Here is a 20,258-nt window from a genome sequence, read left to right as displayed (position 1 = left end):
AACTCTAACAGTGTTGTCAGTATGTAGTAAGTTCAAAAAGAAAACGTTTTTTAAAATGCAAGCATGGGTGCTGAAAGTTAAAACCGAGAAAAAGGGCTGTGGCATTAATTTTTGCTCAAGAGGTGGCAAACCTACAGCTACCAGAATGCACTGTGACACACCAGAACAATAAATACTCGTAAAAAATGTGTGTCTGAAAACATATTAAGTCCCATGGTGTCAGGTATACAAAATGCGGAAGTGCTATCTGTAGTTCAAACAATATTCCCAGGGCTGAAGAAAAGATGCCGGATGTTCATGTCTTTTAAATTTTTACACTCTCTGTATTTGCATATATACTGTACCTCAACAGTATTACTAACTTTATGAATATTTCATTGAAGCTTGCAAGGATTTTATGAAATCATAAACTTTTCCTTCTTTTTGACTGCTGGAACAGGGTTCTAATTTTGACTAAGACGTTCTTAACTGTGCTCTTAAGTCTTAAGATCGATCTTAACTGGGAAACGTGGCCTATGTCAGTACAATACCGTGAATTGATGATTTTTTTCCTGCAGCAAAAAAAATGCATGTGGCTATGTGTTAGGCCAACAAACACATATAGTGCCTGTCACTTTAGAATGATACTGATTCGCTAACATACACAAATTTGCATACACACTTATTCTTCAGGCTTCTCAAGACTGTAAACAAGTTATGGCTGTCACATGGATAAATGATTTATTATATACATGGTGATCTGTAACAGCAGTTATATAGCCAGCTTTGTATTGTCTAAAAACCAGCCAGATAAATGTGAGTGGGTGAGCACAAGAGAAAACAAACACAAGACTTTTAAGTTTTAAAATGATTACATGAAGACCAGGAACACATATAAATAACCACAAACAGCAACTGCAGATAATAAGAAAACAGATGTCTTTTTTCAGTCTGTTTTTCTATCTCTGCACATTTTCTGTCATACATCTGTTCAAACATCATAATAATGCCTCCTAAAAACACATTTTTTTTTGCAACAGCAAATATTTTTTGTAGGGAATAAAATGCCTCCTGGATTTCATTTTCTATCAACTTCTGTATTGATTGTGTCTGCAAATTGTTCATTGCCAGTATTTCATTTATTTTTCCTTCAGTGTCTGTTCCTGATAAATAAAGCATTATTTATCTCTTTATGGTTGTGTTTAACTGCACACAGGACTTGGTAAAGGGTAGAAAGAGATGTACAAATGCTTATTTCAAGCACAAAATGAAACACCAAAATCACCTTTCCCAAATCTTCACCAACATGTTTTAATAGCTGAAACCTAGAAACAACTGTGAGACAGGATCTGAATCACGCTCTCTGTTGTCAAGGTCTGTTGTCAAGGTGCAATGCTTTTTTCACCCTACTGTCCACTTCCACCTCCTCCTAGTGACTCCTGTGCAGTCTAAGGATGTTGAATTTCTTTGATTGAAAACTTGGCTACGGAATGTAATTCAGGCAGAAACTGTGTCTCCTTCAGCACCTTCAAGTCTGAGGCAATGGTTCTTTGCTGGTAAACAATGGATTGCCCCCTGTTGGTTGGGAGTAAGTTATTGCCCCAACTAAGGGAATTCAAGTATTCGGGGTCTTGTTCACAACTGGGGGTAAAATGGAGTGTGAGATGGATAGGCCATTTGGCATGGTGTGAGCAGTGATGTGGGTACTTTGTTGGACTGTCATGATGAATAGGGAGCTGAGCCAGAAGGCAAAGCTCTCGGTTTATCGGTCCATTTACATCCCAACCCTCACCTATGTTCATGAGGTTTGGGTAGTAACCAAAAGAATGAGATCACAGATACAAGCAGCCAAAACAGTGTATTTCAAGGCCCTGACACACCAAGTTGACGGTTGGCCATTGGTCAGTGTTGGGGCATTGATGAGCGAATGTCACCTCAGTTGGTGCGGTGTGTCACGTACCGTTTCCCCTTGTCAACCTGTTTTTTGGGCAGATTCAGCATGTTATATCGGCAACAACAGAGCCCGTCGTTGAACGAAATCACTCTGATTGGCAGTTCAGCTCAGCACACAAGAAGAGAAACAGAAGTGAGGAAAGTAAACAAAAACCTAAAGTCAAGAGGAAGTGAGACCAAAACAAACTTGTTACATAAGATAAGATTATTTTTCTTCAGCCATTGAGCCTTTTAGCAGAAACGTTTCCTGATGGTTTGTGTTATTGTTCACTGGTGCACAATAAATATGCTCTGTTCTTTCAACATAGGATTGTGTTTTAAATGTGCTTACTGACTAAGTAGCATCAAGATGGTCTTAAGTTTCTGTTTTTGAATGAAGAATACAGACTACAGACTACTACTTTCATTTTGAGTTGATTTTGGCAACCCTGTGGACAAAAGTGGTAGTGTTTTGCCGGAATGAAGCCTACATTTCCCATGAGCTCTAGCGCGTATTGTCATAAAGACGCTTACCTGGTTCGCGCATGTGTTTGTTTTGGGGATGAATGAAACAACAAGATGGGAAAACTTTGCCCCCGCTCCTATTGGGAATCCCACCTCCTCACCTCTGCCATGCCACAGCTCCACCTCTCCGGCATAAGCGCCACCGTTGCCTGGGTAAACGCAGCGGTCGGCTGGTAAGGCTGAAGGCCTGTTTGGCAAGCACTTCCATGGCTTCTTGGACTGAGTATGGAGCGGTGCCTCACCTCTTTATTTCTCAGCACTTGCTGGACCCTGTCGACGCCTGGCTGGTACCTGTTGTCAGCCCGGATGAGGTGTTCCAGCCCCGCGGCCCCTGCTCTCCTCGTCCCCGCTGGCGTGGGGTGAATCTGCGCAACCTGCGGACAGCTAACGCCGTGGACCCGCCGGCTCCTGCCAGGATTGGGCTGGTAAATGCTAGATCGCTAGCGAACAAAACGTTTATCCTGAAGGATTTCCTGACTTCCCGAGGATTGGATTTTCTCTGTGTGACTGAGACGTGGCTGACTGTTGGTGAGTCCAGTGCTTTCACAGAACTTTTACCCGATGATTGCTGCTATTTTAACTCCTCGCGGATGTCGGGTCGAGGAGGAGGAATAGCGACTATTTATAAGAGTCACTATAAATGTAAGCAGCTAGGTAAGATGACATGTGCCGTCTGAGTGCCGTAAATCGTTTTGTCCTGGAAGCGACCTGGTGCGGACCCGGACACAGTTTCCTAAAGGTATGGATATACACTATACAGAAATAGCTTATCTTCACACCGATGGTCTCATTTGCTGGTGTAGGTCACGCACAGACAGCAGCAGAAACGAGAGACTTTTGCATATACAGTTAAAAGTTCCTTGTAGCGGCTTTAACGCACTAAAGTAACTCTAAGTTCCTGACAAAAGTATTTGAGTTTTGGTCCTTTGATTTCCTGATCAAAGTGTGCAAGATAGTACTGGACCAAAGGTTGTGATGGGGGTTTTGAAATGCTGTGAAATCTCTTTAATGCACTTCAGTCAGATGTGAACAGAGGTATTTCTCCACCTCACTGAGCCTGAGTGAGTGGCTCTCTGCTTTTATTAGAGGTGGAATATCTGTGATTGGTTCCCGGTTAGAAGCTGAGCCTTTGTCCATGTCGCCAAACTGTCTCAGAGAGGGAGAGAGAGAGAGATGGAAGACGAGAAGAGAAAGAGAGAGTGGGAGCATCCTCTGCTATTGGCTGAGACCATATAGGGGCGGGGTTTTTTGGGGGGTGGTGCTGCTGCAGCCAGCCTCGGGAGGAGCAGAGCAGAGTGAGCAGAGTGTGTGCTCCCTCACAGCGGACACCGGTAGGCTCATGAATGAACAGCAGACACACAGAGACGAGACTGTTGAGCACCACAGACACGTCCTGACAGCAGCACCGTCCTCACTCCTCCAACCCAGGCAAGGTGCACCGTCCTGGGGGTGAACTCTGCACGGACTCAGCGTCTTCTTCTGGAGCTCTGCAGGCTCACACCGTGTCTCTGCTCCAACACCTGGCTCTTTTCTTCACTCGGTCTTCTTCTACGTGTGTGTTTATGTGAGCGTTTGAGGACAGTTTTGCAGAGCTGTTAATGTGAGTGTTTCTCTCACACACACATACACACACACACACACACACACACACACACACACACACACACAGACACACACCATCTGGAATTGGAGGCAAATGCAGATCTCTTTTCTCTGTTTCTGGAAGGATTTTTGAATGGGTTACAAATCCTCTGGATTAGGATATGGAGTGATTCGCGGCTCAGAACAACAGTGGAAGTAACAACCGTTAGAAGTACACACACAGGTGAGGGACATTTCTATTTTATGTCGCTGAGGAAGACGAAGCAGCGTGTTTGTGTTTCAGTCCCAGATGTGACTCAGAACGGATGACACTGAACAGAGAGCAGGTTAAATCTGAAACTGTTATTCTGCTTTTGATGGATTATGTGCATGTCTCTGATCATTAAAGTGTGTGTGTGTTTGCGCGCGCGTGTGTAAGGCAGGTCCATGTGACCTGTGTGTTGGATAAGGTCTCACTGAGCTACATTCTTATCCGCTGAGCCATGTTCAGAAACCCCCCTCAGAGCACGCACACACACACACACACACACACACACACACACACACACACCTCCCCCATGCTTTCACTTACACGTAATAATTATTTGAAATGAAGCCTAAATATCTCTGTGAATACAAAAATACTCTATTAACTCAGTAACTTTTGTCATATATTAAATAAGTAATTCATTAATATCAATGTTTAATAATTTTAAGGTCATGACTGATGACCTAATTCCTCCTGGGTGCATTTAAATTCTAGAAACAAACATGCAGCTCCTGTAGATGCACTCATGAAACGAGAGTCACAACTCTCCTCCACACTACACTGTTTTCCTCACATAATTCAGTAACACTGTAAATTCCCAGATAAATGAAAGTCTTAAACAGTTGCCAAGGAGCAGTCTGTAATATATAAAATACATGGGGGAAAAACATATTAGCTGTACTTTAATAGCTGGGATAGTAAATTTAAGATAACACACACATTTCCATAATTTCAAATCCATCTGGACATCAACAGAGTCGTGTCATACACGTTCTGGTAAATTCAAATTGTCATGCTTTTGTAACATTAAGCTGCTATTAATGAAACTCAATATCCCAAACCCTGAAGCAGTCATTTTATTTTTTATTTTTAAGGTTTCGGCACATTGTGCCCACCTCAAGATGCTCCCCCTTCTATGGAAGGGTAAAGGTGTTTCATATGACACACAGAAAAGGAAGATATGCATTTCAATTACGTTTTAATTGTTAAAATTTGTATTACTTCAAACCCTTTTCCTGGCAGTCCACTGTTTGTTCGGTTGCAGTGTAAATGGATGTATGTGTTGCATTTCTGACTGCTCGAGGTGTGCTTGGGCTCTTCAGTGGTTGATGCATGTGTGATCTGAAAGGAACTCTGGGAGGCACCTGCAGAAACCACCTCTGTGTCCACATCAGCCAGGACTGAAATCTTAAGGACTGCAACATTATTTTATGTTTTTTTTTATTTAAAGAGGACAGTGCACATGTAGAGTATCATAAATGACATTTAATAACATCAGTACCCATTGTCCCAACACTAAAATAGCACCAAATATAACAGGAGAAATTAGTTTGTTTCTAAATACAAAGGCATGCTTGTCTTTTCACTTGAGCTGAATAAAGGCTCTGCACATGATCTGGATATAGAGATTGATTGATTGATTTTTCTTTTTTTGTATAGATTGGAATGTGTCAAAAACTGTCAAGTAGGGGTAGGCGATACCACAAAATTTGGTTTTGATCAGATACTAAGTAATACAGGGCCAGAATCACCAATATTGTGCCATATGATACCTATAGATACTTGTTATCATTAAAAGTGGGAAAGCAGTGCGTCATGATTTATAAGGTGAATAATCAGTGTGCGAAAATAACAGCTAATGTTGACCAGTAATAGTTTGAAAATATTGCTTTAAGCAATGCTGAAGAACCAATTTGACTAAAATATTAATGTCACCACTATGTGGATATTTGTTGTCTGAGCCTCTTTGAATGGACTCTGTCAGTGAACTCTGTCTTTGTGTCAGAGGTCTGGATGCTGAGGCATTTCCCTCCTCCCCCCTTCTTTTCTGTTTTAGCTCCAAGTCTCCTTTTTGTGTTTTTTCCCTTTCCATTTAGCCATCTACTTCTATTTGTGGGATTAAATTAGTCAGGCTGCACGTAGCGTGCCCTGCATGTGTGCAATGCATATGTTTAAGTGCAGACAACACAGAAGCAGTGCAGAAGCAGTACATGCACCAGATGTGTTCATGAAAACGGACCTTTGTTTGCACAGTTTTATGCTTGAAATCCAAATAGGTACGACATAGAAAAGAGAAACTAATCCTTTTTTTCGGTATCAAACCTATTCATGCTAGAAACAATCTTTAAGATGAAAATGTAGTATCTATACAATTGATATTTTGGTATCAATCTGCCCACCACTACTGTCAAGCAGTATCAAGCAGTAAGTGTCAGCTCACATTATTTGTCCTCTTATCTTTGATCAGTTCCTGATTTAAATACAGATTTTTGCCAATTTTAGACTACATTTTTTTCAGACAAAGTAGGCTACTCATACTACTGCTTTGTGTCACCGTTTCAGGATTTCAGTGTCTTTTGTTAAACCTTCAGTGATTTCTTTTTTGGCCATTTGTGGCAGTACTACAAGCTGTAAATACATCACTGACATGTTACCTGTTGACACATGCAGCAGACTAAGAGCAACATGGTCATACATTCAGAGTCGTGTTTATTTTCACATGATGGATCTTAGTTTGATATTCTCTTTCCTTTTAGCACTGAATTGATGTCTTTCTGCACCAGCTAGTGTCTAAAGTCCTTTTCCCACTACACAAAAAACACTATCACCTGTTAACATCTGGCTTTGGTATTTAATGGGAAAGGTTACAATCGGCTTTCACTCTGAGGACAAATGACTCAGCAGTAGTTACAGGTATTATTTAGTTGTGTGGCATAAAATCAATTGCATTTTCAGTCTACTACAGACATTTGGCTGCAAATAAATAGGGCTGTAGTCTCCTGGTTGACTAGTCAATTATTTGGTCGCTCTGCTCTAATCCGACCAAATTCTCATGGGTTGAATAATCACTGTGTTACTTTCATAAGGAGAAAAGTGCTCCATCAACAGCTTTCCAGGATTAATCCATTATTTCCTGTGGCGGGGGGACAGGCTAAGTTACCTGTGAAAATGGGGGTGTTTTCAAAACACCTCCATTGTTGACAGAAAGTTGAACTCGCCCACGCCGCCCCCCTGTCAGTTTCTGTATCCACCTTATTTTCAAACACGGAAGTAAATAGTGATCAACTTCCGTTTTTTTGTGCGTGACCGGTCAGCAGCTTTCCCTCATGCTTTCCCTTACCGGAGCTAACAGTGCAAGCTAATTTTTTTTCAATTTTCAGTTGTTTATGTTAGTCAATCAGTTAGATAGTTAGTTAGTTAGTCTGTGTATTTTGTATAACGTTAGATAACTGTGCCCACGTTTCCGTTATAACGGAAATTTATTCCGTCTAAACGCGAATGAATCGCAGGTCAATCATAAACTATGAACCAAAAAAGCACAATCTATCCCGAGTGAGACAAACTGCTTGATCCCCGTCTCCAGTGTACCAGCAGAGAACCTGCAGAACCGAATCAGCGAAAAAACACACCGGGCTACACAGCCTCTCTACCTGAGCAGCTGAAGCTGCGGCTCGCACCCTCGACACACAGACACACAGACGGTGCTTCTGCATGCCAGCCAAACGTGTGCGCAACTGTGAGAAATAAATATGTGAGGTGTACGCTGCTTTTCTATCTTTTTTTCCCTTTTCTTTCTTTCTTTCTGTCAGCGACATACACTCCTAACACAGGACGGGTTGTTTTAATTGACTGAGTTGATCGTTAAGCCATAGTGATGCGCGGATCGGCTCTGATAGCACCCGAATCAGCATGTGCGCATCAACCATCCAGCCGTTACATGCCGTAACATGATTGAGCTAGCAAAGCAGTTTTGTGTTGCTATGTGTGGTATTTATTCAGTTTTGGGAAATCACGATGTCTAGAAAGCATCAGTGGCTGCAGCTGACAGGGACAGCTAACGTTAACACTAGCAGCAAAGCTAACATCAGGATCGTCATCCGTTAAAAGCCTCCCGTTGTCGGATACGACATGAAACTACTCCAGTTAGCTCAATCATGTTGTAACTAAGACATCCGCTGGAGAAAATATTTTTTTCACGGGCCACTTTGTGAGTTTAGTGAGTTATTACAGACACGGCTAACGGCTAACAGCTAACGGTTAGCCCAGCTAATCTACGATAACCATGTTATTAATTACACACAGAGAAAATACTAATGTTTGTTCAGTCATTGTGTTTATAGACTTTACAAACATCAGATTAGTCTAAACGGTGATATAGTGACGTGAAAAATGTGATATATATATATATATATATATATATATATATATATATATATATATATATATATATATATAGCTAAACTCAGCAAGGTAAACAACAAGGCGATTCCCATTTACACAGTGGTAAGAGTGCTGGACCGGAAGTGTCGCACAAAAAAACGGAAGCTGGCTGCGTTCTGTTTTGCCTCCGTGTGTCCATGAAAAATAAGGTGGATACCGAAACCATTTCCCTCAGTGGAGAAGGAGCTTGTATTTACTTGTATTTCACAGATAAGAAACAACAAAATTGTGAAGACAGTAAAGCCTCCACTAAAATATCATTTTAAGTCTTGTGTGTGATTTATCCTTCAGGGATTTATCCTGGCTTCATGAGCAGAGGAAATCCCTGCTCGTCGCTAGGCTAATGTATACAATGTAAAATGCCATAGGCTGGCGCTAATAACGTTAGCATGTTGTATTTGCTTGGGAAGCGTGTTTAGTATAAGACAGTTGTTTTATCGGTGAATGTTCTGAGTTGTAATGGAGCCAAACTATGTGCCATTACCTTTGATAAATGTTGCTGTTGTCCCTGGTTTTATATGAGAAGAGGAAAAGATCGCTAGATGCTAGGCTAATTTATACAATGTAAAATGCCATAGACTTGTGCTAATAACGTTAGCATGTTGTATTGGTGGGGGAAATGTGTCCAGATAAAGACAAGTGTTTGTCTGTCAGTTCTGCAATTTATAGTGAAGCCAATTTGTGTATTTGTGTTTCAAACTGTCTCTATTAAGCCATATTTAATGTGTGTTTGGAATCAACTAAACTTTACAGCACTTAACAGAGTCCTCCATCACCGACTAGTGTTTTGGAGTTGTAACTGCAGAGTGACACAGACACACCACAGCAGAAGTACAAATAACGTGCAGATTTTTTTCCCCCACGACTAATCGATTAATTGAAGATTATGTACGACTTTAGTCAACCAAGATTTTCTTTGCTTGACTACAGCCCTACAAATAAAATGATTGAAGTGATGAAGAGGAAGATATTATTTTAATAGATAATACAGATGTTGACAAAATTTTTATTTGATGACATAATTTATAGTTGAAAGAAAGTTAATAAATCACAGTATATTCCAGTAGGCCTATATGTTATCACAGTACTCAGCATCTCACAACATGTTTAAAATCACAATAATATTGTATCGTGGAGCCTCTGGTGATTCCCACCTCTAATATTGTTTATCGGCTCCAACTCCGATACACTAATGGTGTATTGGTGGATACACTAATTTTAGCCTCTTTACGAGTGAGATGCAATGATGGGCCACTACAAAATACTGTCTGTCTCCGTCCAAGCAACACTCAAACATCATTTTAAACTTAGTGTGCACTGAGTTTGAGAGGGAGACTGAAAAAGTAAGAGATATAGAAAAGAAGTAACCACTGTAACATTTTCACTGACCTCCATGCTGCATTGTGTTGTTTACTAACCGGTTTTCTGGCCTGTCCGTGATGTTGAACATGACACACCTGTAAAACAAACAGAAAAAAAACAACAGAACAGAGAGGCATGCTTGTCCACTGCATAGCTGTTTACACAGCTCTGAATAATTGGCAAAGGGGACCATTCAGTGGGCTATTTTTAATGGGTTTTCCCAAAAACACGCATACACAGGGTAATTTAGATGGAAACGGGGTATAACTGTGTCTGCTGTTTGCTGCTGAGCAGGTAGTGTACAGTAGCTTTACCAGGGCACGTTTGTTGAAAATAGCTGCTGCCTCTTGAAACACTGAGACCATGTTTACACGAAAACAATCCGCTGAAAATGGAATTGTTTCTCATTTTCGTTTTGAGAAAAGTTCCATGTTCAGACAACAATGTTTTGATAACACTCGCCGTGCACACCGATGCGCAAAAATGATCAAAATGCTGTAGTATACATGCCAGGCCAGTAGTTGGCAGTGCGACTTTGTAATGAAACAACACGCGCCTGTGCACACGCGCTTCCTTCTACAGAGCGGTGATGTATAAATAAACAAAATGGCCGCACAAACGTTTGTCTGGACGGGCGATGACGTGGAGTTGCCACAGTAAATCTACACTCTGCTGGAGAAACGTTGATAAATTCAAAAGGGTGAGCAGCACAAACAGAGCTCGGGACTCCGCCATTGTTGTTGTGATGGTCGACTTTCTCCCACATGCCTAGTGACTGGAACTAGAGTTGCCACCCGTCCCGTTTTTCCCAGAATTGTTCTCTTTTTTCATCAGCTGTCCCGGGAAAAAAAAATCTCTCCCGGGACACAATTTGTCCCATTTTTTGGGGAAAATGCAGCAGCAGCAGGCCAAGGAGTCCATCCAGAACGACGCATAGTGCGTCCAAATTCACACCTGTTCTTCTCTATGGTTTTTCTCCGCGACCGTGCATCATAGCGAGAAACCACGCATATCACGTGAAACAGCGGAATCATAGCTTTCCGAATGTTTTCACAGTGAAAAAAAAAATGATAAAGTTACACTAAAATTATGTATAACAGAGCTTTCATACAGCTCTGCACACACATTACTCTTGGATGGATTACTTGCGAATGCAGGGTGGCACAGAAATGCCACACATATCACCCGAAAGCGCTGGAGCAGAGCTTTCCAATGATACCGCACGCATCATGGTACTGTCATCCCATCACGCTGTAAATACAGATCAATTGTCTACCAAATAAAATCCTGATGAATTTCTTTACAATCCATTATACAGATCTTGTTATCAGTCACTTCATATAGTGAGGAATATCGTATCTTACCATATCTTAGGCTTGCGTGTGTTTCTCCCTGTCTATCCACATTTGTAGTCCAGCTTTCAAGATGCAAATATCTCCATATTGTCCAGTTGACACTCCATCAAACTTTGTATGACAAGACCAGCCACTTCACCTTTGTGCACCCAGACAACTGCAGCCTAATTATGCATGCTGACAGGGCCGTAGTCACCATATACACTGATAGGGACATGTTTCCCCCACAATGCCCATTTTTTTTTTTTTTTTACTGCAATCAAAGTGGCAAATATTATCTTGGAGGACATCATTGCACTTGGTTGACTATTTTTCTATGATCTTAGATGTATATATTGCATGTTTCTTTCAGATAAAACACATTTTTGACTTGTGAATGAGTCAATGGAATTTCTTGCAATAATGAAAAAATACTGGCAATTATGTCCGCCTGGCACAAACCACATGTTTTGGACAGCTGTGAAGTGACAGAATGTCCCACTATCATGGTTCTTATATTACCAGATTCCAGAGAGTCTCCCCTCTTCATATATGGCAGAATATGTCTTCTTCCAACTTGCTATGGTGAGATACATGTAAAAATGTAAGAATTTAGTTACACGGATTTGTTTTTTTCATTGATATAAAAATTAATATAAAATACAGGCACATAGAAGGACATGAAATGATGGCAAATCTGGTCTCCTATGTCCGAATTTCATGTTCATTGGTCAGTCTGAACTGGTAATAATGGCCGAGCCCTCCGCCTCAAACATTTGGTCGAGTGTTCCTTTTTTTCACAAATCCAAGGTGGCAACCCTAACTGGAACCGTAATGAGTATGTGCGAAAAGTCTTTGTTTTCAGAGTAACTGAATATTACATGTTTACATGACAACGGAGACGGTGCTGTTTCTGAAAAATTGCACTCCAGAATCAAAACGTTGACCATCCCAAAATGTTGCGTTTTCAGGCACCCAAAACAGCACTGTCGGATAAACAATCAGCCAAAACGCAACTAAAGTTTACCCTTTTCCATTGAAATTGTAGAAACAGGACCCGAGTGTGAATTATACAGGAAATATGCAGCAAAAACAGAAGTAGGAGCTAAAAGAGGCTAAAAAACTTATTAAAGCTTTCATGTTAAATGTTTATATAAAATATTGATGAACGCAGCTTCAACAAAAAAGAAGAAGAATGTGTATTAATACCAAAAGCATCTGATCCAAACCTTAGGTATCAGTTTAGGACTAGGGGTATCCAAAAAAATCACAGCACCCATCCCTATAGTCACCATTAGAATTAACATCTGCGTGTAACCTGCTCACAGACAATAGCATTTACACACACACGCACACACACACACACACACACACGCACACGCACGTGCACACAGACAGAGTTCATCTCTGGGGTTTCGTTGTAACAGCTGTTAGTTCTTTGACAGTCTGCTGCTGCTGCTTCCTGTCACTCTTACTTCCCACCCTGAAAGAAATCCTGCATGGTTTGCCATTTGGCAGATGAAATGCATCATGGGTTTATTTGACTCTCTTCCTCTCTACACTGTGTTTTTCACAGAGCAGAGCTCCCAAGGAAACAGTAGGAAATGTTTAAAATCAGACAGTTTGGTTTCTTTCGTCTCTTTTCGTCCCTCCCTCTCATGTCCCTCTTTCTAATAACAGAGGTGAGCACTTCTCCTGCATGTTTCAGAGTGCCGTATTTAAATATTCATCACTTGTTAGGAGGTGTGCCAAAGCACTGCACTGTGGGGCGACAAGCACCTAGCCTCTAGTAGTAGCACTTGGCTCGTGCTGCCACGAATGACTCCACACGTAACCCGTCCAGGAAGCGTAAAATCTGATTTAGGAAATGAGAAATTTCATTTACATTCACTCGGAAATCCCTCAAGTGTGCGATTGGAATTCCTGATGACTCGCCCTCACACTTCACCTCCACCACTTTATGTTAATGTTAGTGGAGGGGAGCAGTGATGCATATCGGAGTGGTATCACAGCGTGGAGGCTGCATTTAGGCTCTGAGGAAGGGACCCTGGCTGATGCTGGATGTTTGAGGCCAATATTGATTGAGATTTTAAAGGGTCACCATTGTTTCACACCTGAAGATCAGCGTACATGCCATATAGACCACTACTACTACTACAGTCATGATGTCTTTGGTGATGGGGTTATTTCTCCTTGGGCTTGTAGTCTACAAACTTCTAACAATGTCTGTGTTACAAACCTGCAGGTGGGGAGTTTGAAAGTGAGAGATGTTTACCGGACTGGAAGGGTCTAATAAAAGGTTACTCTCAAGTTGCATTATGGGAAATGTAGGATGCAGTGCTTTTGTTTCGTGCCTCTATCAGAACAGCCCACCCTCTGCTGCTCCGATTTCAGGCATTTTTTAAAATATATCACTCACGTTTTTATAAACTTTGGAGGAGTAATAATTACATGTTGGGATACAAAAGGAAGATCTTTGAAAGGACACATTTTTTGCACAGTTTATATGTGTTCAATTTGCTTGTTTTGTCTTGCTAACAGTCTAAAACAGGAATATTCAACTTGCTTTGCCTGAAGGCCACTTTTGCAAAATGACAAAAGTTACCAGTTACCAAACAAATGTTAAGAATTGATATAAAAATAACGAGCCTGGACCTCTTTTTTTTATAAACTAGCTCTATTTTCATGCATTTTATGCACATTAGCACCTTATTTATATTCAGAGTACAAAAAATAGATCAGAAAATGGAAACAGAGAATGTTTGGCCTTTTTTGGCTGTAGGAATGACTGAAAAAAGTAATAACAAAATTGACTAATCAGTTAATTGACTAATTGTTGTAGCTGAACTGGAATGTCACCTGTGGGCCAGAGCTGATCACGCAACATCAGTGTTGGATCTCACTAAAAGTAGATTTTTAGTTGTGCATCAGCTCTATGTAGAGCCTATGACGCATACGTCTTTGTCCCTCTGTATTTACACCTCCAAAACACTGGTAGGCAGTAAGGTTTCTGTTAAGTGCTGTAAAGTTGGATTGTTTCAAAGCACACCTAAAACACACATTAAACATGGCTTAATAGTGACCGTTTCAAGCCCAATACAGAAATTGGCTTCAATATAACTCACAAGGTTCATGGAGAAAACACTTGTCTTTTGCTGGACACATTTTCCCCACAAAAACATCATGCTCATATTATTAGCACAAGCCTAAGGCATTTTACATTGTGTAGATTAGCGTAGTGGCTCATGAAGATTCCAATTAACATTTTATAAATTTAAGTTTTTCTCTACTCATATGAAGCCAGGATAGACCACGTGCAGGACTTTAATGCCATTGTGCGGGGGCTTTATTGTCTTCACAATTTATTATGTCTTATCTATGAAATAAATAAGCTTTGTTTCCACTGAGGGAACTGGTTTTCAGTTTATAAAAAAACCCCAAAAAACAGGAGGTGTGCTTTGCTGCAAAACGTAGTTACATTTCTGGAGAGGTGCACGTCAGGCCATGGCATAGGGTATGCATCTACATAGAGCCCGCAATGAAGATACCGTGTGGATTCGATGCAGCAGGAGAAATCTGGCTTAATGCTCTTGTGTGTGAATGTGTGCAAATCCCTACAGCAGGTTCAACATGTGGAGAGAAGACTGACACTAGAAGAGTGGAGGCTGTTAGAGCAGCACATGTGGCTGGAACGTTCAGGTGTCCACTTACTTTTGCCATGTGGTAATTATGCTGATGAGCTAAAATATGCAATGCAATAGCGGGGCTCTTGCACTGTCTACTTTTGTGTTTAAATGGGGAAAAAGGCTCAGTTAGAAACAAAAACAAACCCCTCTCTGAACATGCAGTGACTCACTGCAGTGTAACAGAGCGAATAATTACAGACCTGTTTGTATACATGTGATTACACTTCACAATCAATGGTCATTTTGATCAGTCCGCGTGATGCTGTGTAACCTGTTACCGTGGGCGACATATGGCTGAGTTGGTAATTAATCATAAAGAGCGGTTGGAGGCAGTAGAAAAGAAATAAAAATAACAAATATGAGACAAAGAGAGGAAAACAGCAGATGTCCCCCAATTATTCTGCAGAAATATCTGGGGAGGTTCAGGTGTGTGCATAATTGAAGGGCTTATTTTTAGCATTTATTCATTTGTGAAAATGAAAATCCACAACCCTTAATTTTATCTGTCCGTGTAAAAAAAACAAATATACAGAAAAAGTAGCCATTAGTCAAATAAATCAGTTAGGAATGTGAGGACGACACCGTGTGATAGACTGGGATCAAGTCGGGCAAAGTGCTGAGTTATAAATGTGCATATGGTTTGTGAGCACATTTTAAATAAATAGAACTATTTGGATTTTGTTATTCTCATATGGTTGATATAATGAAGTTTATTATAAATTTCCTTTTGGCACCAGTTATGGTTTATTTTATCATTCTTTTTGAAAGGTAAACTGTAAAACCTTTTTTAAATATGTGTTTGGAGGTGCTCTTCTTTTGGGCTGCAGAGATACCAGCAGCTAATGCAATAATGTTAACGTGATTACTTTGAAGTATATACAGTAACTAAAGCACAGTACGGGTGGATGTGGCAGGATTGCTGTACAGTGATGGAGAAGTGTAATTTTACTGTAAGTCAATAATTTGTGGACTTCTCCATGTTCTACAAAGGAACGTTGTCTACAAAATCCTGTCAGAAATGATTCCAAGTGCCTACAGTATGTACAAAACATAATGCAAAGCATTTCTTTTCTTTTCTTTTTTTTTTTTTTATGAAAATGAGGACATTTCCATCAACATGAAAAGCTATTAATAAAAAGCAGTGCCTGCTGCATTAAGTTTCTTTCAGAATCTATTTGATGTTGCATGTTAGTTGTAGGCTAGAAATATAATTTCTAGGAGACACCGTTGCCTTTTAGACATTCAGATAGGAGTTTGCTCTGCTGAAATAGTTTATTATTTGTATTGAAAATGGGTAGAGCTCCAAGAAGTCCAAAAATACAGTAAACAAATATTTCAACACAGCACTTTTGTTTTTGCTCCCATTTTTCACAGGTTTAAATTTAAGATCTAAGACTTTATTATGCATTTATTAGATAGATTTCTGACAGTTTGGACAAAAAATTGTCAAATTCCATGTTGGTGAGCATTTCTCTTTTTCCAAGATAATCCATTGTGTGTGTGTGTTTTGGGATGGTCATAATAAAAGGACACTCTAAAATGTGGAGTTTGATAATAGAACACAATGACGCAGATGTCGCAAGTTTTGAGGAAGTGTGCCATTAACACGCTGACTTAAGGGATGTCCACCAGAGCTGTTGCCCCTGAACTGAATCCTAATTTCATCACCATAAGACATCTTCACTGTCATTTCCCTGAATTTGGCAGTACATCCAAACAGCCTCACAACCACAAAAGTAAGTTATGATAAGGAGCTGCTGTCAGGTCAAGACCCTGGTGAGGATGACGACCGTGCGTATGAGTTTCCCTGAGACTGTTTCTGATGGATAGTCGGTTGTGCAAACAAATTTTTGCATCAGCTGTTGGGTTTGCTGGTGTCAGACAATCTTGCAAGTGAAGACGCTGGATGTAGAGGTTCTGAACTGGTGTGACCACATGTGGTCTGCAGCTGTAAGGCCTGTTGGATGCACTCCCAAATTAAAGGAAACAACACTGGAGATGTCTTATGGTAGCGAAATGAACATTCAATTCACAAGCAACATCTCTGGTGGACATTCCTGCAGTCAGCGTGTCGACGGCACGCTCCCTCAAAAGTTGAACCATCTGTGACATTGTGTTGTGTGATCAAACTGCACATTTTAGAGTAGGTAAGCATGATAATATTGGAACGTCACCAGTATCACCGAAATCGGCTTGAAAATAAAATTTTCGAAATTGCCCAACATGCTTTTCCTTCTTTTGCACAATAAATGATGATGATATTAATTCCATACATAAAAAAGCATTCTATTTCATGTCTCCATCTGCTGGTGGGCCATCACGATAAGGCCATACACGCATAATATGATGTTAATGTCACAACAGAAGAGACTTAATGGTCACTAAAGTTAGGTTGGGAAAAAAGTTGATATATCAGTATCAGTTATCAGCCAAATAGGTTGTTATATGTTGGCATATTGGCATATAAGATATTGACAATAAATCCAATACCATGCATCCCTATTGTAGAGTGTCCTTTTATTGTGAGCTTTTCAAGGCACACCTGTGCCTTGATGACGTTGTTTAATCAGCATCTTGATATGCCACTCCTGTCAGGTGGATGAATTATCTTGGAAAAGCAAAAGTGCTCACTAATGTGGATTTTAACAAATTTGTGACCAAAATTTTACAGAAATATATTGAGTGGTTTAAAAAAAAGCCTTGCATCTATAAATTAATCCTGTAAAAAGTGGGAGCAAAAACAAAAGTGTTGCATTTACATTTTTAAGTATAAGTTTCTTGACAATACTCACATTCCTACTTCCTCCACTGTCCATGCTCAACAGGTGGAAACAATCCCAGCAAGCATTTTTTGGTTTAAAAAACGTCTAATAGCCGTCTACATGAAGACCTGACGTCTAGGCTAAATCACGGCTGAATTTGGGCTGTCAGTGAAAATTTGGTAGACGTCTAACCATAGCCAAAGTGTAGACGTCATCAATTATACGGCTATGACCGTGTCCAAAAAATGGAGATAAACATATTTTAATTACTGTTGACTCTCCATACGTGATTGAATATCATACCGCACGCCATCTGCAATGGCTTGGGTTACATGTAGCTAGACTAAATCGGAGCTAAATATAGCCAATACGTTTAAATCACAACTATTGCTTGCTGGGAACCCTCCTAACAGTGTAAGAGAGAAGTGTTTGTGTCTGTGTGATGTACTTGTACATCAGCACGCTGTAATGTTTCAAGGTCCAGTAGGTGAACCTGCTCTTATTACCAGAAGAGACATTATCCCACTTGATTGCAGCCTCAGTTCAATATTTTATTGATTGTTTTGAGGGAAGTGAATAGTGCGGACCAATCTTATAATACAAGGCCTTTAAACCTTTTGGAGCTTTAAAGTCACAGATTCACTGACCTAAAGTTTAGCCCAGCATTTAGACTTAAAGCAGGGGAACATGGCTGGCTCTGTCCTAAGGTAAAAACAATACTCCCATAAGCACCTCTCAAGTTAATTAACATACAGTAGTTTGTTTAATTCAAAAATTTAAATGTAAAAAACAAAATGCAAAGCTAACCCTCCTCAGGATGAAGCTTCATATTCACATTATAGATATGAGATTGGTATCAACCCAACACTGCAAGAACACCATTCTTGCAGGGCATTTCCCAAAATGTCAAACTCTTTCTTTAAAGGGGTAGACTGATTTAAGACTTTTTGTACTAAAAATTGTATTTTTATTGTCCAGTTGTCTTCATCCAGTTCTTGGATAATAAAAATCAAGAATAATGACCCAGTCACTTTTTATTTAATTCTCTCTGTTCTTCTTTCTTTCATCTTCTTGTTTGATTTGATCACTCTTTATTCCTCTCTTGTCTGTCACACTGACGACCTGCAGTAGTGTTCTAACTCACATTCCACTCTGCTCTGCTCTTGTCTTTAATGAGCTTCCTGCTCTATTGTCTGCATAACAGTAAAGTCGACCAAACCATTAAAACATGACTGATCAATATTTCAAAGCTATATGCTGTATAATATTAATGCTACAAGCTCTGCTGAGGGAGCCTTAATGTACTCTGCTGCTCATATAGCTGATAGTATAATACTTTTTTCTACCTCTCTTAACCATAAACTTTTGTCATTGTCACAGCATTTTATTTTAACTTGAGAGTTTTTCTTCTGCTTCTAATATACATTATTTACTAGAACACCAGATTGAATTAACTTGCAGCTGAAAATAGTCCTCAACATATGCCCTATGTCCTCCTGTTTGAGTAAGTTTTCCTAAAAACTTATCAAGTGTTTTAGGAAATTAAGGAACCTTTTTTATGGCTCTGCACCTGCGATAGCCGTAGTTGGAGGCATTATGTTTTCAGACTGTCTGTCCCATTTCTGTGAAGGCGATATCATAAGAATACCTGGGGTTTTCACAAACATCCACTTTGAGACAATTAGATTTTGGTTGTCAAGGTCACTGTGACCTTGTTTTTCTCATTCTCGCAAATGCAATATCTCAAATGCCTCTAGGGCATTTCCTCAATTTTGGCACAAACGTTTGTTTGGATTCACCAATGAACTGATTAGAATTTGTTGGTCATAGGTCCCTGTTGAGAGGTCGCTGTGACCTCACAAAAGATGTTTTTGGCTAAAGCTCAAGAATTCATTCACTAGCTATGACAAAATTTCACAGAAATGTCTAATAGGATTAAATGATGAAGTCATGACATTTTATATCCAAAAGGTCAAAGGTCAACTTCACTGTAACATCATCATTTTCTGCAAAAACACTTCTGGCCATTACTCAATGCATATCTCAGGAACAGAAGGGGAGAGATTTGGTCAGATACTGAACTGGTGACACTAATCTTGGGTGTCCACCTTGGAACTGCTGGTCATACAGATCTTCTTTGCTGCGGGGGGGGGGGGGGGTGGGGGGGGGGGACATCCATCTTCATGACATGGATGTCAACTGTAACTGCAGCTTAACTTGTGCACGGAGGTGGTAATTTTAGTTTGTAAAGTTAAACCATATATCTGTAAGACATCAGAAAGTATTGAGAAGGACTAGAGCATTGTTGCCTTTGTTTTTTTAATAGGATTTGTTGACTGTAAGAAACACATGTTTATCCTTAAAAAACTGCAGTATATCCTCCTTCATTTCATATGATCCTGCTTTAATTGCTGACCAATCTCCGAGCAGTGAGCAGCTGGGTGCCAGACAGATTCATAATAAGCTGAATTAACAACTATTATCTGCTGATTATGCCCATGGCTGCATTCTCCTCCTTCTCTTCTACCTCTCCTTCCACTGTCTCCATCCATCCCTCCACCCACCCTCTCTGTGCTGCTCTGCTTTTCCCTTCGTACTAATGGTTTCT

At 40.2% G+C, this 20,258-nt stretch overlaps 1 protein-coding gene across 3 annotated transcripts in view; it reads left to right on the top strand.

Moving 5' to 3' along the window:
* The first annotated feature begins 3,712 nt into the window (after positions 1–3,712).
* Positions 3,713–20,258, top strand: part of large2 (LARGE xylosyl- and glucuronyltransferase 2) — a 145,911-nt gene continuing 129,365 nt past the window's right edge. Inside the window, exons 1-2 of one of the 3 annotated variants that reach the window (XM_033621658.2) lie at positions 3,713–4,036; positions 4,163–4,261. The gene's annotated coding sequence lies outside the window, so the exon portion shown is untranslated. The remainder of the gene's footprint in view (positions 4,037–4,162; positions 4,262–20,258) is intronic. The other 2 variants (XM_078162031.1, XM_033621668.2) reach the window with 2 other exon arrangements.

Source organism: Epinephelus lanceolatus, chromosome 2 (genome assembly GCF_041903045.1).
Source record: "Epinephelus lanceolatus isolate andai-2023 chromosome 2, ASM4190304v1, whole genome shotgun sequence".
Taxonomy (NCBI): Eukaryota; Metazoa; Chordata; class Actinopteri; order Perciformes; family Serranidae; genus Epinephelus; species Epinephelus lanceolatus.
Note: the sequence above shows the minus strand (reverse complement) of the source record. Positions and strands in the feature narration are given on the sequence as shown.